This window comes from Thalassophryne amazonica, chromosome 4 (genome assembly GCF_902500255.1).
Source record: "Thalassophryne amazonica chromosome 4, fThaAma1.1, whole genome shotgun sequence".
Taxonomy (NCBI): domain Eukaryota; kingdom Metazoa; phylum Chordata; class Actinopteri; order Batrachoidiformes; family Batrachoididae; genus Thalassophryne; species Thalassophryne amazonica.
The window spans coordinates 117,041,642-117,068,327 of NC_047106.1; the positions used below are offsets into that span (position 1 = coordinate 117,041,642).

The window sequence follows — 26,686 nt, forward strand, 5'->3', positions numbered from 1 at the left end:
GGTGGTTCAGCCCTTCATTCAACCTGACTGCAAAGTTTCCAACATCAGTTTGAAACGTCTTTACAATCCTCCATATTGTCTTTCTGTCTGGAGCTTTTCTAACTGCAAAATGACGCTGATATTGTCGTTGGGTTTGCATGATCGATTTGGTCTCAAAGTAGAATTCCATCAGTTCCCCTGTTTGCTCGATTGTAAGCGACATCCTCAATGGATCAGTCTCAAACTACATCAGAAGAAATTCTTCACATAGATCTTGATGTCTGGAAGGAAAATAACCAGAATTCAGATTAGCAGTTGCAGAATTAGAGTTAAATGATTTTGTGGCACTTTTTTGGGACACCCTGTATTTTGCACTTTTGCAGGCATCGCAAGCTTATTGCTCGCAAGATATCTCAACTATTTCATGGCTATTAAGGCAGTATACCTGTTATATTTTTTAATACCCACACTGCCCAGTCTGCAAATAATACATGATAATAAAACACTCAAAACATGGTTACCCTGTTAGATTGAGCTTGTTTTGTACCTGTGAGATAGGGGCCGTGCTCAGTCAGGTTTCATTCATCCCACACAGGTCATGACAATCTTGCCTACATTTCACCTCTTTACCCATTTATGGTTCAAGCCTCTGATTACTAGTGTTGTAATGGATCATAGTTTATCCGTGGACCGTAAGGACCACGCACCACAGTTAGGCACGCATGTGAACTGTGTAATAATTGGAAAGTTAGCACAGTCATGTGAAAAACAGATTTCTTGTCATGGTGACCTTTGAAGTAGTAACTGCATAAATCTCTTAAGACAAAGCGTGAGGTATTGCAGCCACACATTCACATGAACAGAATCTGATCAGAACAGACAGTCTGCTACAGGTCCAGTGCACCTCTTGACCAGTGGTGCGCACAGCTGACCAAAACATTAGCTTTGATAACAGCAAATCAGCTAACTGAAAAGTTATCTTTCATCAAAGTAAACCAATAAACCACCCAAAACTTTATCGGACGTTACAGCTTCAGTATTGCTTTCAATACACTTGCAACTAGAGGTGGGCGGATCGATCCTAATATCAATAATATCGATACCAATGCTGGTATTGATATTGAACAATCATCGTGTAAAAAGATCGATACTCAAGCTTTTTTTCCTCTCCCGCACGCACTGACTGCTGTCACGTACAATGTTTAGCAAAATTCTATCCTAGGTCTTTTGGATCCTTTGGCTCTATGAAGCTTAAATATGAAAAAGTATTGGTATCAGTATCGATATCGGCAATACTGGGCCTGTATTTACTTGGTATCGGATAAATACCAAATTCCCAGTATCACCCACCTCAACTTGCAACTACTAACAAGCTCATTTTTAGTTTTAACACCATGGTCACTTCTGGTAGCATAAAAGGCAACCATAGACCCAAACAATGAGTCAACACTTCTGTCTTCCTGCACCCGGCCCACTGCTGGCAACCTCTGCATACTACATAGCTTGGAGTAGTGACACAGTGTCACCGTGAGGCGGAGGTCTTGGAAAATAAAGCAGTGCTGACTTATGGTTTGATTTATAAATAAATTAATACCAATAGAATAACTCCATTAATGTCAATTCTGTCATTTGTACAAAGATAAAATATAACATATGTCTTTTAATTTTAAATAAAGCACTAATTCTGAAGTTTTGTAACAAACACAGACAGATGCCAAAGGGATTATGGGTAAATGAGCCTGCGCTAACACTGATTGGTTGACTCATTCATTCTATGTAAAAACCAACATGTTAATGTGAGGTGTGTGTTGGTGTTTACATATAAATGTGAAATGTACTTTTGTAAAATATGCCTTTTTTTTTAATTTGTAAAAAAAAAAAAAAAAAAAAAAAGGCATTTGCCAAAAGCCAAAAAGTCAAGTAGTAACCGGGGTCAAAATAAATAGAACACTACCATCTACTGGCATCCAGACGCTCATACTACCATGAACACTACTGGCCAGTAGATGGCAGTAGAGACCGTGAAAACTTGCCAAAACAAAATTCCAGATAATCCGTGACTGCTACGTTTAAGATGTGTGGAATTTAATAAACATAAACTGAATTTCAGACATCTTATATATATTACTCTGGAACAAAGACAACAGACAGTGTTTGACATAAACAGGACTCTAAAGAGCAAACAGGAATCAATTGCAATGATTCCAACTGAAAATAATGGGCTAATTCTGTCTGTCTGTCTGTCTGTCCGGGGTAAACTCCCAAACTATAATATGTAGCCCTAAAAACTACATATATTCTGAATCCTCATTACATGGGGAACAAACTGGTACCATTTTTTTTTTATTTCTGGGCAACCACTAATTTAATGCTTTAACCCTCTGGGGCCGACGCCTTATACCTGGTCTTAGCCGTCGTATATGACAGCTAAGACCAAGCTTTACTAAATTATAAATAACTTTTGAATGATATGAGATAGAAACTTTTTTTTTTTTTTTTGCTGAAAAGTTAACTCCGCAGACTTTCGAGCCAGCCATCGGCCATCTTTGTACTCCTCATAGAAGCTGTGTGATGATGTGCACAATGTGAGTGTCCAATTGAAATTGGTTCACCGTCACATGATTTTTCAAAATCCAATCGTAGGGCAGATTTACCTCACGCGAAAAGCCAAAGATCATTTTCAGGAGTGATATGTTACTAGTTGGCTAGTCGCCTGGGTGCCCCAGTGAGTACATACTATTTGTACATACTCAGTGTGCCCTGCGCCATTACACACAGCAATCAGTGAAAGCAGGAGCACAGGGAGAGCTTCTGATGACAATCTCACGTCCTCAAACAAAGAGTGTGTAACTATCAGGATTGCTCCACTAGTTTGCATGTGAATGTTACTGGATAACTCTGTTGCTTTCTCTGCATAAAGCAATGTTTACCATATCAATGGACAACAAAACGCATAGATCATTTTTTATATATTGTTCAAAATGTGCATTTGTGTTTATTGTTTGAACCTTTTTGTTGTACAGAGTTTCACACAAGACCTCAAATTACCTTTATAAAGTGTCAAAACAGTTGTTTATTATAGTTTGCTGTGTGTTTTGAATAAATGTGTGGAAAATTATTTTTCGCTTTATTTTTTCCTTGCCTATTTTTGATTGTAAACCTTTATTACACTTATAAAGCACAACATAAACATATATATTCTGAAAGCACAGGTTGTCCTGAAAAAAAGAGACATAAAACTTGATTGTGGGATGCAGGGAGAGCTGTTAACAGCAATAATAAAACATTTAAGCCAGGCAAGTGAACTGTCCAAAAAATGCCATCGGACCCCAGAGGGTTAATCTATTCTCTTTATCTATTTATATTATATGGCTACTTGATGTCATCAAGAAAGCATGAGTACAAAAAGTATAAATTGGTCAGAATTCTAATTCTAACTGAAAATTACCCCCAAAATAGCCTTTTATGTAAGAAATAGCCTTTTATGTAAGACCATACAGTGTTGTACCATGTGGTTTCTCAACTGTTCTCAACTGTTAAGCACCTGACTGTCGTGTACAACCCAGTTTGCCTTCCTGTCTGAATACATTCAACGAAAGAAGTTATTTGATTCAACATAACATTATATTGAATCTGTAAAATATAATTACCTTTGGTGTACAACCCAGCACAGTTTGAAGATTTGCTGTCTGAAAACTTTGTATTTTTACCATTTATGACAAGACAGAAAAAGCTGGCAAGATACATAAAGATTAAAGGTAAGATGTCTTTTACTTTTTTTTTTGTCTTTCTGATGCCTGATTCTGTTTTTTCTCTCTAAGGTGCAGCTCCATCCGGAGATGGGAGATGTATTTGTGTTGGCGATCCTCCTGTCCTGTGCACCAACAGCAATTTTTGTATATTCGTCCGTGAATTGTTCTATGAATTGTTTCTGTAATTTATGTTTGTAGCATGGCCCAAGCAGAGGGTCATCTTTTATGGTTACTGGGCAACCTGACACTCTGGATGACCAGGTCAAGGTGCCCTTTGGTCACACTGTTCATGACATATGTGAGTTGGTGGCCAAAGTCTTTCCAAACCTCCACCGTAACTACCAGAACAACAACTGGCTGAGGGAGCGTGCTATCCTTGCTCCAAAGAACTTGGCAGTGGATGACATCAATGCGAAGCTTCTGGCCCAGGTTCCAGGACAGGCCTCCAGCTACATGTCAACTGACACAGTGCCCGATCCAGATGAGGTGGTTAACTACCCAGTTGAATTCCTTAACAATCTGGCACCAGCGGGCCTCCCACCACACAGCTTGGTGCTCAAAGTTGGTGCCCCAGTCATGCTCCTGCAGAATCTCGACCCACCCCAAGCTCTGCAGTGGAACGTGACTCACAATTAAGAAGTTGATGCCAATAGTCCTGGAGGCCACAGTAATGGCAGACAAGGCCAAGGGAGATGTCGTCTTTATATCAAGGATTCCACTTATCCCATCAGACATGCCATTTGAGTTTAGGAGTTTGCAGTTCCCAGTTAACCCCAGCTTTGCAATGTCCATCAACAAGGCTCAGGGACAGTCCCTTAAGGTGGTTGGACTGAAACTGGCAGAGCCTGTGTTCTCCCACGGCCAGTTGTATGTCGGCTGCTCCACGGTTGGTAACCCAGAACAGCTGTACATCCACTCGCCAGGTGACATGACAAGGAACATTGTCTATCAAGAGGCTCTTCAAAACTAATGGTCAGAAAACACTAAGTGAATTTCATGAAGAAATATTTCTCCATTCTAATATTTACATTTGCTGTTTAAAGCCATTTTATGTTTGTAAAATTGCAATGTAATAACAGTGAAATAGACCACTACCTCAATTTTGATTCATTGATATTTACATTTACTGTTACCTACCTTTTGTGTGTAATTTTGTTATAAATTTGATTGCGAAACAAAGTCTGCATGAAGGACTTCAAATGTGTTTGTCTTTTAACTAAGTATTTCCACTTAGTTTGAGGAGCCCACCTCTTATAGTTCTGCTGGACAAACTTTAGCCCATTAAATATTACATTTGTAAGACATCAACATTACAAAAACAAATGTTGGGCAATTGTTTTGATTAAAATGATTGGCATTTGGCCTATGTCTAAAACAGGTCAACCTGGGCAGCGCCGGGTATCCCAGCTAGTTTTTACATAAAACAAACACAATAACAACGTCTATAAACCCTGAGAATATATTCACGAGAGTTTTAGGCACAATATACAAAGAGCTTAATGCTATTGACTGTGTGATGCCTGATCAATGCGTGTCAAATGCATTTCTTCTGTTGTGAATGTACTGTGATTATCGATAATCCACCTGGACACAGTATGTCCACACTAAAACCTTCAAAATTAGTGCATTACTTTAAAACTAAAACATATCTGATATTTTCACTTTATAAAACTTCAGACGTGATGTTAATTTAAATAACTTGTCCGAAATTAGTTTGGTTAAAAGTTTAACCATAAGTTAAAACTGTATGCCTCTGGATGACTTGGGTGATATTGCCAGCGTATTAGTATGGGGTCAAAAGAAATGAGCTTTTTTTCTTTTCTGTGGTCATTTCTCCTTTGCCTGCAGCAGCTAGAGAGGATTCTTCTGGAACCAGCTCTTCTCTGTTTGCAGAGGATAGAACTGCACATCTACTATAAAATATTTAACAGGTAGATACTCAACTGATTTTAGACTTAAATGTTTGTAACTGTTAAGCTTTGTTCACCACGCCAGCAAAAATATGTTAGCGGTCTAAATTATTGGACCAAAACTTAGAAGCTATATTGGTCCGGTAATTGTTTTCAAAGTTATCTGAAAAGCTAATCCGATAATTAAAACATTAGCTTTGATAATTAGCAGTGGATTAGCTGAACTGTGCCCACCACTGCTCTTGACCCAATTAAGGAAAGAATTTCCAAAACATCAGGAATTCAGGATGATGGTACTCACCCAGGAAGATAACCAGTCCATCCCTACATCCCGAAAATAGCCATCTGTCTGTTGTAGCCAGGGGAAACATATGTATCTCTGTGGTCTTCTACAGCCACTGGGTCTTCAATGCTCAGCAACCCACGTAAATGTCAAAGCTATTTTTTAAAAGTAATGCTTCATCGTTTTGGCACAGCTGCAGTGCTTTGATGCACTTATCTTCTGTGGAGTAACGTTTTTTGACAGTGGATTCATTGGCTTTTTTATGTTTTGTTAGTGAGTGGAGGTCAGCTGACTGCAGCGTAATGTTACAACTCCTGTTAAACAGCCTGTTGGCCAGCATCAGTTAAAGTGCTTTCAATAGTCAGACATCAAAATCTAATATCTGCTCAAGAGATTTTTATTTCTGTTGACAAATTTGGGTATTATTCTCCATCTCCTCTCTCCTGGAATCTGTTGCAGACATTTATTTAATGAAACGCTCTCTCACACCATTCACACGATCCGTTGGTGAAGTTAAAACTTCTCAATAGCTCCTCTTTTACTCCCAACATCTGCCTTGTTGAAGGTAAAGTGTTATTTCAAAAAAGGTTTCAAACTTTAATGGGCCACTTGACGGTTTTGTGGGACAACAACTTGTGAAGTCGGCGCTGTGCAGCCTGAATCAGGGCGGATACTTTGCAGTCTGCAGGCCACCTCTGGCCCACTCAACAAAAATATAAATGCAACACTTTTGGTTTTGCTCCCATTTTGTATGGGATGAACTCAAAGATCTAAACCTTTTTCCACATACACAATATCACCATTTCCCTCAAATATTGTTCACAAACCAGTCTAAATCTGTGATAGTGAGCACTTCTCCTTTGCTGAGATAATCCATCCCACCTCACAGGTGTGCCATACCAAGATGCTGATTAGACACCATGATTAGTGCACAGGTGTGCCTTAGACTGCCCACAATAAAAGGCCACTCTGAAAGGTGCAGTTTTGTTTTATTGGGGGGGGGGGGATACCAGTCAGTATCTGGTGTGACCATTTGCCTCACCGCCACCATGGGCCACTCGATCCACAACATTGACATGAGAAAACTGCTCACCCACACGACGCCACACACGCTGTCTGCCATCTGCCCTGGACAGTGTGAACCAGGATTCATCCGTGAAGAGAACACCTCTCCAACGTGCCAAACGCCAGCGAATGTGAGCATTTGCCCACTCAAGTCGGTTACGACGACGAACTGGAGTCAGGTGGAGACCCTGATGAGGACGACAAGCATGCAGATGAGCTTCCCTGAGACGGTTTCTGACAGTTTGTGCAGAAATTCTTTGGTTATGCAAACTGATTGTTTCAGCAGCTGTCCGAGTGGCTGGTCTCAGACGATCTTGGAGGTGAACGTGCTGGATGTGGAGGTCCTGGGCTGGTGTGGTTACACGTGGTCTGCGGTTGTGAGGCTGGTTGGATGTACTGCCAAATTCTCTGAAACGCCTTTGGAGACGGCTTATGGTAGAAAAATGAACATTCAATACACGAGCAACAGCTCTGGTTGACATTCCTGGCATGCCAATTGCACGCTCCCTCAAATCTTGCGACATCTGTGGCATTGTGCTGTGTGATAAAACTGCACCTTTCAGAGTGGCCTTTTATTGTGGGCAGTCTAAGGCACACCTGTGCACTAATCATGGTGTCTAATCAGCATCTTGATATGGCACACCTGTGAGGTGGGATGGATTATCTCAGCAAAGGAGAAGTGCTCACTATCACAGATTTAGACTGGTTTGTGAACAATATTTGAGGGAAATGGTGATATTGTGTATGTGAAAAAAGTTTTAGATCTTTGAGTTCATCTCATACAAAATGGGAGCAAAACCAAAAGTGCATTTATATTTTTGTTGAGTATATATGGAAATGTTTTGCAATGGGGTCTGGAGTCAAACTTTCAAGAAAATAGTGGTTGGACATGCATCAAAATATCTACCAGTGATGACTGAAGGGATTCTGACAATAATTATGATCATTAAATTTTGCTTTTATCCAACTATATTTTTTGCAACCATGCAATTGGTAGCAGGGAGGTTAGTCATGTTGATGGCTGATCCTATACTTCAAGGATTTTTTTTATGTTTGTGATTTTTCTACGTGACATATCGATTCAATGGTAAATACTAATTGTATTTTTCTGTGAAATACAGAGTTGTTTTTTTTTTTTAACCAGTGCTCATGATTTGCAAGACTATGGTGGTATTTTTTAAATAATGAGCACATCCCTTAGGGCCCCTTCACACATAGTGTGAAGTTTGGACGGCGTTTGGACAAAAACGGCGAAACAGCGCAAAACATTTTGAAATTAGCGCACAAAACATCTCGCACGAAACATCGCACTGACGGGCAGGCGTGCACGAACCCGGTGTGAGACTTCGTGCACATGCCGGTGTCCGTCAAGCAGGAACATTGCCAGGTCCACCACATGGTGCAGCCGGTAAAAACCAGCTGGTATGTGTGGAAACACATTGCGCCGCTTATGTGGAATTAATAATAAAATAAAAAACAGCCGGTATCTGTGGGACCACATCCCGCCGCTTATGTGGAATAATTAAAAAAAGAAAGAGACATTACCACTGAGCTACAGAGCTGTTCTTTGAAAGCTGCGGGAAGCTGCCTCATATCAGGAAGGACATGGAAGTATTACAAAAAAACTTAAAATCCCACACCATATAAAAACACTGCGTGTTCTGATCTGACAGTACATTTCAACCTGGGGGCAGTGGCGGCGCCAAAAAATTTTTGTTGGAAGTGGCTGGGGTAAAAGTTGGAGGGGCTCCACAAAATGTCGTTAAAATGAACAATATACGAGGTCTATCAGAAAAGTATCCTACCTTTTTATTTTTTAAAAAACTATATGGATTTGAATGACGTGCGATTACACCAATCATGCTTGAACCCTGCGTGCGCATGCATGAGTTTTTTCACGTGTCGATGACGTCATTTCCCTGTGGGCAGGCCTTGAGTGAGATGTGGTCCCGCCCTCTCGGCTGAATTCCTTTGTTTCACACGCTGCTCGAGACGGAGCACGTTGCTTTATCAAAAATTTTTCTGGATCTGTGAGGAATATCCAAGTGGACACTATTCAAGAAATTAAGCTGGTTTTCGGTGAAAAGTTTAATGGCTGATGAGAGATTATGGGGTGTTTCTGTCTGTGTAAGGACTTCCCACGGAGCGGGACGTCGCGCAGCGCTTCCAGGCGCCGTCGTCGGCCTGTTTCGACCTGAAAACATCCTAATTTAAGGCTTAATTCACCCAGGACGTCGTGAGAGAACAGAGAAGATTCAGAAGAGGCCGGCATGAGGACTTTATGCGGACATTCCACTGTTTAAGGACATTTTTTAATGAAAGACGTGCGCAGATTCGCCGAGTCGTCACGGAAACGACTCGGCGAATCTGTGTGCGCCGCGACAGGAAAAACACCTCCGTCTTGAAAACCATTTGTAAAATTCAGGTGGCTTTTGATGGCTTTCAACAAGTGAGTAACTGAGAAATTGTTTAACAGCTTGGGCATGTTCCAACTTGCCCGCTAAAGTTTCCAACGGGGGTATTTTTTCCTGTCGCGACCCCACACGGTCGGGTCCGGCCCGACATGCGACTCTGCCCGCACGTTCTTTCATTACAAAATGTCCATTAACAATGGAATGTCCAAATAAACGCCTCATGCCGACTTCTTCTGAAAGTTCTCTGTTCTCTGATGACTTACTGGGTCAACAGAGCCTGAAATGTGGACGTTTTCAACTTGAAACGGCGAGACGCTGCCGCCTCAAAGCGCAGATCGCCGTCAGGCAGCGTGGGCTGTCCTTAAAGCGACACTACCAGACCAAAATCTCTCATCAGCCGTTAAAATTTTTACCGAAAACCAGCTGAATTTATCGAATGGTGTCTACTCAGTTGTGCCTTACAGTTTTGAAAAAATTTTGCTCAAACAAAGCAGCAGTCTCTGAGCCATTCCTAAACAATGAAAAAAACGACGAGAGGGTGGGCCACTCCTCACTCAAAGACTGCCCACAGGCGAATGACGTAACCGACAGGTGTGAAAAAACTCTCGCATGCCCACGAGGGTTCAAGCATGTCTGATGTAATCACACGTGATTCAAATCCATATGGTTTTGAAAAAAATAATAAGGTCGGATACTTTTCTGATAGACTTCGTATAGTAAATTGCTTTATAAATACCAAGGTATATGTTTTAGTCAGCCGTGCTCCTCTAAAGTGGTATCATTGCACACACACATCACTTAGAATGATTGCCGAACAACGATATGCAGCTTTTGTATATTCTGTGTTAGTGCGCAGCTGTGGCCAACATGTTTGATGAATTCCTGCGCAAAAAGTAGTTCCCAGATCATTGTGATCTATTCCTGTGAGATAAGTATATCTCATCTAAATCAATTCTAAAAATTTACCAGTAATAAAATTATAAAGATAAGTGAAGTCTTAAGAGTGGCCATAATAAATATTCAGGAAACCTAAATTTTTGGAGTATGGAGTTAAATTCGTCTCATTAATACTTGCAAATGCTCAGAGGGTGATTTACAAATATCCTCTGATTTGTACACGTGCTTTGTGATCCACAAACACAAATTTCTGATTTGTAACTTGTGTGTGGGTTTTTACAAATAAATGTTTATTTGCAAAACTGAAAATTCTGTTTGTGAAGGGTGATTCAGCATTGGTGGATCACCGAACACACACATTCATCACTTTGCTCAGTTACACAATATTGAGACATTCTCAGCGCAAAACTGCAGTTGAGATCCACAAATATGTCAGTCGCTATTCACATTATTGGCAAAATTATTGGGGGAGCTGGGGGGGCTTGGCTCATTATTGGGGGGGCTTAAGCCCTCCCAAGCCCCCAATTCCTGTTATAAAGAGCGAATTTAGCCTCCGCCTTGACGTACACCAGGAAGTAATGAAATGATGCAGATTACCATTCTACCTTTAATGTTTTACATGAATTACCTGATGCGCTCGAGCTGGATGGCTCCCATCTCATGAAGAGCCAGCTCCCGTGTCATGAAGAGTCGGCTCCCATGTCATGAAGAGCCGAGCTCTTATGTCATGAACACATCAGCCGGCATGGCGTGTCCAGCGTGCAGTGATCCGCTGATGCTGTGCGCTGACGCAGCAGTCAGCTGAAACAATATGTGTTTTAATTTATTTCCACATGAGGACAGCATGCCGATGTCCACGCCTCACAGTGCAGTTATGCAACTTCATATCCTACAAGCCACTACAGGTGTTCCCCAGCTATGGCTTGCGAGCACAGATATGTGAACAGCTGCACGTTGCAGGGGGACATGCCCACCTCTGTCTGCGGACCTTGGCATCTCACAAAAAAAGCTCACCCTCTGTACCTTCATTCTGTGATTTTTATTCTATGTATGTAGTATTATGTGTTTGTCCTGCATCTGTCTGATGTCTGTGTTTGCAATGTAACACGTTGTGTGCACTGAGCTGTCAATTTCCAGCTGTCAGTGAGTCGCTGGTGGGCGATCAGCCAAGAGGTAATTTGCCGTGCTGTGTACACTCAGACTTGGCTGGCCAGTCTCCATGTGATCATGTCTGTACCTACATATCAGCATTTCATGCAAGTGTCCTCTCCCACATACCACATGTGAGGGTGGGGGGCAGGGGGCGCAAAAGACATGCATGCCACATGTATTGTGGTGGGGGGGAGCGCAACAAACATGCACACCACATGTGTTGCGGGGGGGTGACACACTCGCACATGTGCAATAAGCACGCAGGCCACAAGTGTTGAGGGGAGAGCCGACACTCTGGCACACCACGTGTGTTGCTTAGTTATGCCACAATCGTGGGGCACTTTGACACTTTTCACAGACAGCTCAAATGTGGCCAGCTGCTCTCTACTCTTGTACCAGGAGCATGACTAGTCCCGCTTTTTCTATGTGTCCAGCGATTGGTGTTAGATGTTTGTGTATGACACCTGGAATTTGGCCAACATCTGCCAAGAGAGGGTCGAATGAGCACTCACAGGGTATTCACTGTCTTTCAGCTGCTGATGTGCGCGAATCATTGTGGCGATAGGTGTACGAGGCGTTTGAGGTGGCTCCGATTTTCACGAACGACATGCAATTCCTCCTTCGTGCACTCGTCGGCTTCAATCGTGTTATGTGTGAAGGGGCCTGAATGTGATCTTTGCAACTGTGGTCCCAGCTCTCCTCAGGTCATTGACCAGGTCCTCCTGTGTAGTTCTGGGCTTTTTTAGAATCATCCTTACCCCACAAGGCAAGATCTTGCATGGACCCCCAAACTAAGGAAGATTGACGGTCATCCTGTGTTTCTTCCATTTTGTAATAATTAACCAAGGAAGATTGATGGTCATCTTATTTTTCTTCCATTTTCCTGTAGCCCATCCCAACCTTGTGCAGGTCTGCAATTGTGTCCTTGGTGTCCTTAGACAGCTCTTTGGTCTTGGTCATGGTGGACAGGTTGGAGAGTGATTGATTGAGTGTGTGGACAGGTGTCTTTTATACAGGTAAGAGTTCAAACAGGTGCAACTGGGCAGCACAGTCTCATTTGTGGACTAAAGGGGTAAAATATGACACATATAATTTCTCTACTTCCAGGGACAGAAACATGGCACTATCTCTGAGTTTTTGGGCAAATTGTATGCAAACAAAGTGAATATGCAAAGAAAACGTGAGGATGTGGTGGAAAGTGGATGTGTGTTGTTGTTTGTTTAACCCAGAGCTCAAACGTGTCGAGGCGGTTGTGCAGGCGGAAGAACGGAGCTAATATTGTTAGCTGTGTAGAGCAAAGAGTGAACCTAAGCATGAAAGAGTGATAATCTGAAATGGGTGTGGCATGTGGACAGAAGAAGACAAAGAGACTTGGTGGGGAGAATGAAGATGTTCAGGAAAGTATAAAGAGAAAGGTTGATGAAAAAGAATTGGGATACATTTCTAAGAACAAGGGTGATGTACAGAGCTGCCGTAACTACAGAGACATGAAGTTGATCAGCCACAGCATGAAGTTGTGGGACAGAGTAGTGGAAGCTAGGCTTAGAAAGGTAAAGATCTGTGAGCAGCAAGATGGTTTTGTGCAGAGAAAGAGCACCACATATGCAATGTTTGACCTGAGAATGCTGATGGAGAAGTAAACATAAATTTTCTCTAAATCCTCAAAAATACAGTGCAGCTCCTTCTGATCTTCTGAAAAAGAGCCAGTATTGTATAAGGAAGTCTGGAGTGGAAGACAAATATGTATGTGAGGGTGCTGCAGGATATGCACAAGGACAGGATGACAGTGTATAGTCAGAATGACGGATGCATTCAAGGTGGAGGTGGGATTATGAATGAATGAATGAATGAATGAATGAATGAGTGAATGAATGAATTTATTCAGCACACACAGTCCAAAACAACAACGAAAACTTACAACAAAGAAAGTAAATGGATTAACAATGCATATGTGTGCCTATAGACAGAAGCAACGCTTATTAACGCCTACCCCTTTAACCAAAAATAAAATTATCTCGTCCAAAAGGAGTGGGGGGGGAAGTAAAAAAAAAAATCAAAAACAAAAAAAACATGTATTCCCACTCCCATTTTCAACCACTTAAAACTCTCCAGCTTAAAGGACACAATCCGAATGATACCAAACAAAGTTACATTTACAAATTTACATTTACAAATGGCAACACACAGAACTCATCCTTCTTCAGCAGATACATATCTTGAAAACATCATGTCTTTATATTGCTTTTTAAACTGATTGATGTTTGGACATGATTTAAGTTCATCTGTCGGGTTATTCCATGGTCTAGGGCCACACATGGAGACACAGAAACGTTTCTTGGTCGTCCGAGCACCAGCGATTTTAAAATGATACAAGCCCCGTTAATTATATTTTCCCTCTCTCTCAGCAAAAAAATTCTTGAATTCTAAAGGGCGCTTATTTTTCACTTTGTACATTAATTGAACGGTCTTGAACAAACTCATATCGTGTACTTTTAATATTTGAGATTTAATGAACAATGGGTTGGTGTAACCTGCATTATGAATTGTTCTTAATGCTCTTTTTTGAAGAATGAATAATGGTTGCACTGTAGTTTTATAATTGTTGCCCCAAACTTTAGCACAGTAAGTCAGGTAGGGTGCAACCAATGAACAATACAGAGTACGAAGTGCTCTGCAATCAAGAACATGCTTTACTTTATTTAATACTGTAATACTCTTTGACTGCTTTTGAATATGCTGAAGATGAGCTTTCCAATTCATTTTTTCATCAATAATGACACCTAAAAACGTATTTTATTTGGCGCGTTCTGTGTTTACCCCTTGTATATTTAACTGTATTTGTATGTCTTTTTTATAATTTCCAAATAACATTTATTTAGTTTTTGACTAATTTAATTTAATTTGTTAATATCAAACCATCTCTCAGTATACTGAAAGGGTTGTAATTCCAGACTCTCATAACCATGTATCATCTCGATTATACTATTACTGTTCAGAAGCACAGTTGCTTGTTTTCACTTATGTTTTATTCATATTTTGCCAATTCCTCCATGCTTCTGATCAGCAACCCTTTGGCTTCTTCTAGGGTCCCGTTCAGTTTGATGAATACTTTACAGTTTGTAGTCCATGTGTTTTGAATTTTTTTTTTTGTTTGTTTTCTCAAGTATCTTGCCTTCTTTGCTATATCTGCGTTGTGTTTAGTGAGATGTTCATTTAAGTAAACATTGGATCCTTTAAGTTTATATCCTTGTTTGAGCAGAGCTGTTTTGTCTTTCCTGTTAACAAACCTCATGATGACTGTAGGTTTGTTTGATGTATTCTTCCTGGGTAACGGGTGACACACTTCAATAGTGTTTATATCCAGATGAATCCCTTTTGTTTGCAGAAAAGCAACCACATGTTGCTCCGTGGAGCATTCATCTTGTTCATCAGGCTCCCCCTTGTTACCAGAGGCTGCTGCCCGAGCATACGATCTGCGTTTGATGTAAAGCCCAGATACAACATCGTTAATTTGCGTGTACTGTTCCATATCATTCACCCTCCTCTCCAACAACATGATACGTTTGTCCTTCTCCTCGATAAGGCCTCACTTAACTTCTTTTAGTGCCAGTATCGCCTTCTGCTGAGTTTTTACAGCACAAACCTCCTCCGTGAGAATATCCAGAACCTTCTTAATATCCTCCATATTACATCAAGGATTTTTTTCAATTTCATTGTATTTTCATTTATATAGCGCCAAATCACAATAAAGTTGCCTCACGGCACTTCACACAAGTAAGGTCTAACCTTACTAAGCCCTAGAGCAGGGGTGGCCAAGTTCGGTCCTCGAGAGCCACATTCCTGACACTCTTAGTTGTCTCCCTGCTCCAACACACCTGAATCCAATGAAAGACTCGTTAGCAGACTTTTAATGAGCCTTTCATTGGATTCAGGTGTGTTGGAGCAGGGAGCAGGGAGACAACTAAGAGTGTACTGAAAGCAGCCAAAGATAACGATATGTCTTTGGGATGGTTATGAGTAATTTTTTCTCTAATAGTTAAAATTGTATTACCGAAGAAAGTCATGAAGTCATTACTAGTTAAAGTTAAAGGAATACTCGGCTCAATAGAGCTCTGACTCTTTGTCAGCCTGGCTACAGTGCTGAAAAGAAACCTGGGGTTGTTCTTATTTTCTTCAATTAGTGATGAGTAGTAAGATGTCCTAGCTTTACGAAGGGCTTTTTTTATAGAGCAACAGACTCTTTTTCCAGGCTAAGTGAAGATCTTCTAAATTAGTGAGACGCCATTTCCTCTCCAACTTATGGGTTATCTGCTTTAAGCTGCAAGTTTGTGAGTTATACCACGGAGTCACGGAGTCACTCATCCATACAGATCTTCTCTAGATCTTTCAGGTTTGGAGTTTCAGCTCCCTCCAAAGATTTTCTATTGAGTTCAGGTCAGGAGACTGGCCAGGCCACTCCAGGACCTTGAAATGCTTCTTACGGAGCCCCTCCTTAGTTGCCCTGGCTGTGTGTTTGGGGTCATTGTCATGCTTGAAGACCCAGCCATGACCCATCTTCAATGCTCTTACTGAGGGAAGGAGGTTGTTTGCCAAAATCTCGCAATACATGACCCCATCCATCCTCCCTTCGGTACGGTGCAGTCGTCCTCTCCCCTTTGCAGAAGAGCACCCCCAGAGTATGTTGTTCCACCCCATGCTTCACAGTTGGGATGGTTTTCTTGGTTGTTCTCATCCTCTAAACATGGTAAGTGGAGTTGATTCCAAAAAGCTCTATTCTGGTCTCATCTGACCACATGATTTTCTCCCATGCCTCCTCTGGATCATCCAGATGGTCACTGGTGAACTTCAAACGGGCCTGGACATGTGCTGGCTTGAGCAAGGGGACCGTGCTGCCCAGCACGATTTTAAACCATGACAGCATCATGTGTTACTAATGTAATCTTTGTGACTGTGGTCCCAGCTCTCTTCAGGTCATTGACCAAGTCCTTCTGTGTAGTTCTGAGCTTTCTCAGAATCATCCTTTCCCCACAAAGTGAGATCTTGCATGGAATCCCAGACTGAGGGAGATTGACAATCATCTTGTGTTTCTTCCACTTTATAATAAATAATCATAACAGTTGTCTTCTACCAAGCTGCTTGCCTGTTGTCCTGTAGTCCATCCCAGCCTTGTGCAGGTCTACAGTTTTGTCCTTGGTGTCCTTAGACAGCTCTTTGGTCTTGGCTATGGTGGACAGGTTGGAGTGTGATTGATTGAGTGTGTGAACAGGTGTCTTTTATACAGGTAACAAGTTCAAACAGGTGCAATTAATACAGGTAAAGAGTGCAGAATAAGAGGGCTTCTTAAAGAAAAATTAACAGGTCTGTGTGAGACAGAATTATTGCTGGTTGGTAGGGGGTGAAATAATTATTTGCAGCAGTAACATACAAATAAATTATTAAAAAATCATACATTGTGATTTCCGGATTTTTTTATTTTTTTTTTTAGATTATGTCTCTCACAGTGGACATGCACCTAGGATGAAAATTTCAGAACCCTCCATGATTTCTAAGTGGGAGAACTTGCAAAATCGCAGGGTGTTCAAATACTTAGTTTCCTCACTGTATTTCCACATTTATTGAGTCACACACCATAGCAACTCATAGCCCTTCAATAAAGTGCCAAAATGTCTAGCTTTTAAAGATGCGTCAGCCTGCCGACAAACGGCAATGCGCGCTTGTCGGCAGGCTGACGCGGTCAAAGTTCAACCCAATCCAACTTTCGATGCTCTGAGCTGTGACGTAGCTTTGCGCTGTCCAATAGGAATGATGCGTCGGGCCACAACGGAAGACTAGTGGCAGAAACCACTGATCTATACAAAACAGATCGGTGCAGAAACCACTGATCTGTACAAAACAGAAATGTGTCACAGTACTGCTCATTTATAGAGCAGTTTTCTGAAGAAAAATCCTTGGAAATGTTTTTTTTTTGTTGTTGTTTGTTACCTCAAAATTTCTGATTACTGTTAAAAAAAAGTTTAGAACACTTGTCATTAAAATAGCTAAATAAATCAATAAATGGTTCTTTAGAAACCTTTCATCTGTAAATTAAAACGACCTGTTATTTCAGATTAGATCATTTCTTGTTTAACATAAGGAATCTCGGACATTTATTTTTAGACAAATAAAATAACATGGAAATTTGTACATTTTTTTTAAGTCTGGTAGATTATATCTTATTTCAACCAGAAAAACAGACACTGTAAATAAATACAAATATTTATTATAAATGCAACAGGAAATAATTTAACAATGACTGCAGTGTGATTGTAAAATAGGATTTCTGTGATATAAACCTCATGATGAATTTTTTTTCTAGTCATTTCAACTTGTAATTTCATCAAAATATGTAATTGCCTTTAATGTTGTTATCAGGACAGTCATTTCTAAAATATGAATTTGAGCACAATAAGTGGAGAGCTTCTACCTGTGCAAATGTCTTTTGACTTTGATTTGTGAACATTTTTAATGATCTGTTCATTTATTGTTAAAATATAAAATTAAACAGCTTTTTTAAAAATAATAAAATAATTGCTGTTGGAAAGAGCCTTTTATTTAGAAGCAGGTGATGTTCTGCTGGATTCTCGGGACCAGATAAAGGTCTCTTCTGCAGCTTTGAACTCTGGTGGTGTTGCTGAAGAGATGTTTTCTTTTGACTGGACTTCGTGGTGTTCAGCTTATCAATGGAAGTTTGGTTGTCTGCACAGCAAATGTTCCTGATTGGGACAAATAAAAATATTTCTTTAAATATAAAGAAACACTAAATAGTTTATATATAAAAAAGGAAAAAAACGGGGGGAAAACAGATGAAAAAAAAAAACGCCCGAAAAAATAAGTTATTTAAAGTTGAGCTTTTGTGGTGTCTGAAAAAACCTGTAGCTTTATTTGGTAAAAATAAAAAAGACTGAACCATTTACAAATTAAAGCGTTCACTCAGATCAACTGTGCTAAAAGGCTATGCTAATGTAAGCCAATCATTAAACCTTCACAGCAGTGCAGTAAACGTTATGTTTTATTTTAATATTATTCTCACCTCGATAGAGCTGCAGAACTAAACTCTGTTGGTCAAACTGGGACTTCGCATATAATCAAAAAGTGGGAGATTTCAGAATGAGTGGGTCTGCTCCATCCTCTCGGCTGCCTGCCTCACTCTGCTCAGTGATGATGCCTGAAGGCTGGCTTCTCCATGCGGGTTGGGCCGATGTTGCGGTTTGATCGATATCCCACCAAGTCGTCAGTCCTCCCTCGGTCGGCGTCACTCCGAAAAGTAGCTGAAAAAAAGCTTGTCCCGGCAGGGTGATGGGAGAATCGTTCTACTGCTGTTTTTTAAAGCTTTTTTGTGGTTCAGGCGACACAAATTCAAGATGGCGATCGCTGAACTTTTTTCCGCTTCCGAAGCGAAGCGTCTGACGTCACCATGCATTGGAAACGCATCTGACAGATTGGAAAGCATTGACGCATTGGCCTGATGTGTTCAATGTGAAAGGCCCTTTATCCTGGACTCCTAGAGCAAGCACACAGGCGACAGTAGTAAGAAAAACTCCCTCTGATGATGATGAGAAAGAAACTTCAAGCAGACCAGATTCAAAGGGGTTACCCCACTACTTAAGCCTTTCTAATAGATCAGGGGTGCCCAAGATCGGTCCTTGAGATCTACCTTCCTGACACTCTTAGTTGTCTCCCTGTTCCAACACACCTGAATCCAATGAAAGGCTGATGAGTCTTTCTTTGGATTCAGGTGTGTTGGAACAGGGAGACAACTGTAATAGATACAGGGTTTTTACAACAATTTACCAAGCTGAGGAAACAGGAAAAAGAAAACCAAAATAGCATCAAAAACAAAGTGCATTATTGAGGTGAGCATGCAGCCATTGAGATAAGTCTGGCGCCATGGGTTACAGGGCCAATGTCCACCCACCGCCTCGTCAGTTCAACTTAGTAAACACTATCTTCATGGAAGGCTGCATTCAGAAAGCCAAAAAGCAGACTGCAGTGGCTCAGAGAGCTCTTGCTTAGCAAGGTAGTCCATGGCATCAGCTTTAGCCAGAGCATCTCGTTGTTAGTCCAGTGCCCTTGATGTCTCATTAGTGCTTTGGACAGAAAGAAACGAACAGAATCAGTCGGCCGGAAATAGCTGCACCTCAGGTATAAAAACACAAACAATAAATCGACAGGGAAGCACAGAGTATATTAAGGTGATCACCAGCAACTAGCCCTGAACTGTTTGAACAAACAAACCCAGAAATTAAATGAAGTGAAGCTGTTCCGTTGGTAATAACATGAATTAAAAGGAAAGGAAGCACAGTTCCATACTATGCGAGTGTGTTAGCCATACAATGCATCTGGAAAATATTCACAGCCCTTCACTTTTTCCACATTTTGTTATGTTAAAGCCTTATTCCAAAATGGACATTTTTGCAAATTTATTAAAAATAAAAAAAAACAAGAAATTACATGTACATAAGTATTCGCAGCCTTTTCCATGATGCTCAAAATTGAGCTCAGGTGCATCCTGTTTCTACTGATGATTCTGGAGATGTTCCCACAGCTTAATTGGAGGACACCTGGGGTAAATTCAGTTGACAGGACATGATTTGCGAAGGCACACACCTGTCTACATATAAGGTCCCACAGTTAACAGTGCAAGTCAGAGCACAAACTAAGCATGAAGTCAAAGGAATTGTGTGTAAGACAGGATCGTCTAGAGTCACAAATCTGGGGAAGGGTACAGAAACAGTTCTGCTGCTTTGAAGGTCCCAGTGAGCACAGTGGCCTCCATCATCCGTAAATGGTAGAAGTTCAGCCCCACCAGTACTCTTCCTAGAGATTGCTGCCCCTCTAAACTGAGTGATTTGTGGAGAAGGGCCTTATTCAGAGAGGTGACCCAATGATCACTCTGTCAGAGCTTCAGCATTCCTCTGCAGAGAGAGGAGAACCTTCCAGAAGGACAACCTTCTCTACAGCAATCCACTAGTCAGGCCTGTATGGTGGAGTGGCCAGACGGAAGCCACTCTTTCATAAGGAGTCTTTCCTACCTGTCGATTCAGTTACTCAAAATTATATGTGCCATATTGTCAAACATCTTGTGCTAAAAAAACATTGTTCACTGTTTACTGTCACTGTTTTGGTACTCTGGCTAAAAAAAATAAAAAATTCCTTCAGGATAAATAAAGTTGATCTTATTCTTATTCTTATCCTTTATTATTATATTGGCTTTAAAGGATTATGTCAAAACTACTTCAGAGATTCTCACAAAATTTGCAGTACATAGACATGAGGGAATGGAAGACTCCACTGCATTTTGGAGGTGAGCCAGACTCGGATTGGTGGATGTCAGAAATCTCGGATTGCTCTTGTTTTTTAAAAATTTGAATAAAAAAAAAATCCTGGGTCCACATGACTCAAAATTAAATCAATTCTTCATTCGCCCTTCCTTGACCAGATGTTATTGTCATCTATTCATGTCGTTTTGCAATACCATCCTGAAAGACAAAAAACAAACAAACAAGCAAAAGAAAAGTCGAGAAGCTTGAATCTTCGACTGCACTGGGTTGCTTGATGTGAGGATGTTTCGCTTCAAATCGCAGAAGCTTCCTCAGCTAAAATTCTTGCTGTGGTAGTCTGACTTCTGTCTGACCCTTGTCAAGAAGAACAAACAGAAGCCACAAAAGCTGGAGTTTTAAACCTAACCAGACGCCTCCTACTGAGAGGCAGACTGCTATTGGCTAGTGATTAAACAATTGCTTTAATTATCACCTATTGTGCTCTAGCTAGCACCCTCCTAATGACAGGGTAGCTGTCCCTCCTAACGATGGGACTGACGCCTCTCCTGATGACGTGAATGACTCATTACCATGAACAAAAGACTGAAACTGCTTTGATCTGAGTACCCCATTGTAAACACGGGACAAAGCGTGTCTCAGACCCCCTCCCCGGTTAAGGCTGGGTTTCAACTGTTTCATATAGAATGCCTCCTTCACCCCCCTCTCAAACCATTTCTTCTGTCTGGCTAAGATTTTAACTTCCTTGTCCTCAAATGTGTGGTTAGTGTCTTTAACGTGTAGATGAACTGCAGACTGAGGTCCACTGGCGCTCTCTCTGTGGTGCTGGTATAGCCTTTTGTGTAAAGGTTGCTTAGTCTCACCTACGCAGTTTGTTACAGTTTTCCTGACATCTGATAGAATACACTACATTGCTCTGTTTGTCACTACGGATCCTGTCCTTAGGCTGAACTAATTTCTGTCTCAAGGTGTTAACAGGTTTACGAGGTCTGTTAGAAAAGTATCGGACCTTTTTATTTTTTTCAAAAACCATATGGATTTGAATCACGTGTGATTGCATCAGCCAAGCTTGAACCTTTGTGCGCATGTGTGAGTTTTTTCACACCTGTCGGTTGCGTCATTCGCCTGTGAGCAGGCTTTGTGTGAGCAGTGGTCCACCCCTCTCATCGGATTTTTATTGCGAATAAAATGTCTGAACGATTTGGAGCTTTGCTGCATCAATTTTTTCCAGAAACTGTGAGAGACCTCCAGGTGGACTCCATTCGAAAAATTCAGATGGCTTTCAGGGACGCTTTTATGAGGATCACACAGATTAAGGAGTGCTCCAGCCGGTTTAAAGACCGCCCACAGCTGCTGAGAGCGCGCCACGCTCCGAGCGCCGATCGACAGGCTGAATCAACCAGATCATTTCCAACGTGAAGGCTTTGTTGATTCGGGACGTCGTCTGACTTATACAAAAATGGCAGAAGACATGGACATCAGTACTTTTTTTGGCACATTCCACTGTTACAGGAATTCCTCCGCTCCTCTTTCCATGACAAAAACTCCTGTAACAGTGGAATGTGCTGTTCATTTCCAAACTGGACGCTGTGTTGATCCGGGACGTCATCTGACTAGCACAGGAATTGCGGAAGATGTGGACATCAGAACTTTTTCGGCACATTGAGACAGACGTGCGGAGGAATGTCGCAGCGGTGCCGCATGGCACAAAGCAACGCCGTGATGAAGCCTCACAGGACATGTTCTGGCATGTCCAGGCTCATCCACAATTTCTCGGATAGTCACTCAACTGAAAAGCCACCGAAAGCCGTCTCAAAGCCATCTGAAAGCCGTCCTGTGAGACCAACACGGAGGTGGTTTTGTGCTGCGCCATGGTGGCGCATTCCTCCGCTCCTCTTTCCATGAAAAAAACTCCTGTAACAGTGGAATGTGCCGAAAAAGTACTGATGTCCACGTCTTCTGCCATGTAAGTCAGACGACGTCCCGGATCAACAAAGCCTTCACGTTGGAAATGATCTGGTTGATTCAGCCTGTCGATCGGCAAATCTATATGATTTTTGAAAAAAATAAAAAGGTCCCATACTTTTCTAACAGACCTCGTAAAGTAAACTGGGATTTTGTGGTGTCTGAAGACCCTCTGTAGTTTTTCCACTACTCCTGCTAAATAAGAGAGAGACACCCCTCTTCTTCTTGTATCCGTCTCCTGTCTATCTGGTCTCTTTGTTCTCTGGAACTTCTGCACTTTATCCAGGGACCATCGTGGGTACCCACATACCGTGAGGGCTTTCCGGGCATGTTGTTGTTCTTTAGCCCTTCCCTCTGCAGTTGTGGGCACCTGTAGGGCTCTGTGCTGAAGAGCCCTGATCACCCCGAGCTTGTGTTCAAGGGGGTGGTTTGAGCCAAAGAGCAGATATTGGTCAGTGTGAGTGGGTTTTCTGTAAACCCCTGTCTGGAGCTGCCTGTTCTCTCCAATCGTAACATCACAGTCCAAGAAGGCTAAATAGTTGTTTCTGGCATCCTCACGTGTGAACTTGATATTGGAGTCCACCAAGTTGATGTGCTCTGTAAAGTCCTCAACCTCCTGTTGTTTGATTTTAACCCATGTGTTATTGACATATCTGAACCAGTGACTGGGAGGGATGCCCGTGAAAGATGTCAAGGCTCTCTTCTCCACTCGCTCCATGTACAGATTGACCATAATGAGGGATACCGGAGACCCCATTGCACAACCATGGCTCTGCCTGTAGTAATTCCCCCTAAACAGGAAATACGTGGTGTTAAGACAGATCTCCAAGAGTTGGCAGATGTGGTCTGATGTGAGTTGGTCCTTTCAAGTAGAGACACATCCTCCAGCAGTCTCTGCCTCACAGCTGAGACGGCCTCAGCGGTGGGGATGCAGGTGAACAACGATGTCACATCAAATGACACCATAGTTTCATCTGCCTCCAGCTGAATGTCCTTGATCTCGTTCACAAAATCTTGTGTGTTCTCCACATGGTGGTCTGACTTACCCACTAGAGGAGCCAAAATCTACTTGGAGGTGCTTGGCCAAATTGTACATGATGGAATCTGTGCTTCATACAGTAGGCTTGAGTGGCACGTCCTGTTTGTGGATTTTGGGCAGTCCATAGATGCATGGAGTGGCGTCCCGAGGGTACAGACTTAAGTATGCCTGCCTGTCAATGAGTCCCTCTTTCTCCAGGTTTTGGAGGTCATTAATGATTTTCTTCTTATAGCTGCTTGTGGGGTCTCTCTTCAGACGCTCGTACATATTGGAGTCACTGAGCAAGTTGTTGATCTTGGCCTCATAGTCCGACGTGTTCAGGACTACCGTGCTTTTGCCTTTATCCTCCGGCAGGATAAGGATGCTTTGGTCCTTCTGCAGTGCTGACAAAGCGTTCTGTTCTTCTCCTGTGATGCTGGACGGAGGAGGCTTAGCAGTGTTCAGCACTGCTGTGACTCTTAGTCAGAGGTCCCCAGCTTCTGACTCTGACAAACTCTGACAAAATGTTTAATGGCTGACTCTACTGCAGTGATGTAATCTACTGTCGGTATATGTTTAGGAGTCACTGAGAAATTTAGTCCTTTAGCGAGCACATCCTTTTCTGTCTGTGTGAGAACCCTGTCGGAGAGATTCTTTACCCAATTTTCCCTGTTGTCACTAATTTGTCTGGGTGTCTTTATAACTACCCCCACTGAAAGTACGCCTTTTCTGCACTAAAAGGTTGTGAAACGTCCTGATTTGCCACTCCTTACTTTTTAAATGCTCAGACATTTCAATTTTAACTATGAACTTGTGATCTTATTATGGGCCTCTTCCCCCACTAAAGTTTCTAACCTTTTGTGAAGACTATCAAGATCATTTTGGAGGTCTAATATTTTAAAATGAAGCCTTCTAATTCTAAGACCCAAAATCCTCCTAAAGGGTCAGACAGAAGTCAGACTACCAGAGCAAGAATTTTAGCTGAGGAAGCTTCTGCGATTTGAAGCAAAACGTCCTCGCATCAAGCAGCCCAGTCCAGTCGAAGATTCAAACTTCTCTACTATGGAAACCACCTGGACAACTGAGAGCCTACACATAAACATTGCGACCAACTGTGGGCATGAGACCCTGGCACTGGTACGTAAGCTGGAAAAGTCGCTAAAAAGATAGCTAACTTTAGAAACCACTTAAGATTTAACCTGAGATGCAAACAAAACAATGTTATTCCCAAATGCATGAAGCAAAAGGCACTAGAAGCAAGTCACACAGCAGAAAAGATCCAGCACAGTTACCTTAGGAGGATTTTGGGTCTTAGAATTAGAAGGCTTCATTTTAAAATATTAGACCTACAAAATGAAAAAAAACTACAGAGGATCTTCAGATAGCACAAAATCCCAGTTTACTTTAAACCTGTTAACACCTTGAGACAGAAATTAGTTCACCATAAGGACAGGATCCCTAGTTACAAACAGAGCAATGTAGTGTATTCTATCAGATGTCAGGAAAACTGTAACGAACACTACATAGGTGAGACTAAGCAACCTTTATACAAAAGGCTATACCAGCACCGCAGAGAAGGTGCCAGTGGACCTCAGTCTGCAGTTCATCTCCACCTTAAAGTCACTAACCACACGTTTGAGGACAAGGAAGTTAAAATCTTAGCCAGAGAGAAGAAATGGTTTGAGAGAGGGGTGAAGGAGGCATTCTATATGAAACAGTTGAAACCCAGCCTTAACCGGGGAGGGGGTCTGAGACACGCTTTGTCCCCTGTTTACAATGGGGTACTCAGATCAAAGCAGTTTCAGTCTTTTGTTCATGGTAATGAGTCATTCACGTCATCCATCAGGAGAGGCGTCACTCCCATTGTTAGGAGGGACAGCTACCCTGTCATTAGGAGGGTGCTAGCTAGAGCACAATAGGTGCTAATTAAAGTAATTGTTTAATCACTAGCCAATAGTAGTCTGCCTCTCAGTAGGAGGTGTCTGGTTAGGTTTAAAACTCCAGCTTTTGTGGCTTCTGTTTGTTCTTCTTGACAAGGGTCAGACAGAAGTCAGACTACCACAGCAAGAATTTTAGCTGAGGAAGCTTCTGCAATTTGAAGCAAAACATCCTCACGTCAAGCAACCCAGTCCAGTCGAAGATTCAAGCTTCTCTATTACGATGCAAGTAGAGAAATCTGCTTAGCATTTGCCGATTACTTGGCAGCTTGGTTCCAGTAATGGAGGAAGACATTGGTCCAATTAACCATATTCCCTTTCTACTTGTGCTAAGGTGATCCTTCATATCTGAGGCCATATTTTAGCAAATCTGGAAAGTAAAAGTGTGTGTTTCTGCTACAAGGACACTACAACAGTAAACTGCCAAATGATATAATTCCAATGATTTATGTAAAATATACTTACTTGATGAATGATGATGTAAATATGTGGTTCACTGTAATAACATGGGCACTAGTTATCATATAAATCAACAGCCTGTTCTGGAGGCTTTACATTTGTCAAAAACAGCTACAGAGTTGTTTTCTCAGACTCTTTGACTCTCAAGACATGAATATTTCACTCACAATCGCTGATACTAAGTATTGAAAAATGCATCAACTTTGAGCAACCTCTAAATATCATTTGATTCAAAAAATATTTTGCACATGCATTTCCAATACCAAAAGGAAAAACGCTGGGGGTGATACATTGTCTGCCTACATTTTTTATTTTTGCTGTATATTTCATTGGCACCCTATGGTTGTCTAACAGCCTCTTACGCGCTGCCTCTTACACGTGTGCGGCCCTTTTTTTGTACTCTCTCGGTCTGACCTTGTGGCTTTTGTTTCATTTTGTTCATTGTTCTTTGTTTCATTGTTTCTTTTTGTTCTATAACTTTTGAAGTTGATGCACCAGTTTTAATAACATTTAAGGCTTTTGTCAAGTTTTCCACATT

At 41.6% G+C, this 26,686-nt stretch overlaps 1 long non-coding RNA gene across 1 annotated transcript; it reads right to left on the reverse strand.

Annotated features, from left to right (window-relative positions):
* On the reverse strand, nucleotides 1-25,391 carry LOC117509269. The gene is made up of 3 exons (XR_004560345.1): nucleotides 25,381-25,391; nucleotides 12,917-12,920; nucleotides 1-217 (listed from the first exon to the last, which is right to left on the reverse strand). It is a non-coding gene; the product is annotated as an uncharacterized LOC117509269 (long non-coding RNA).
* Nucleotides 25,392-26,686: the final 1,295 nt, after the last annotated feature.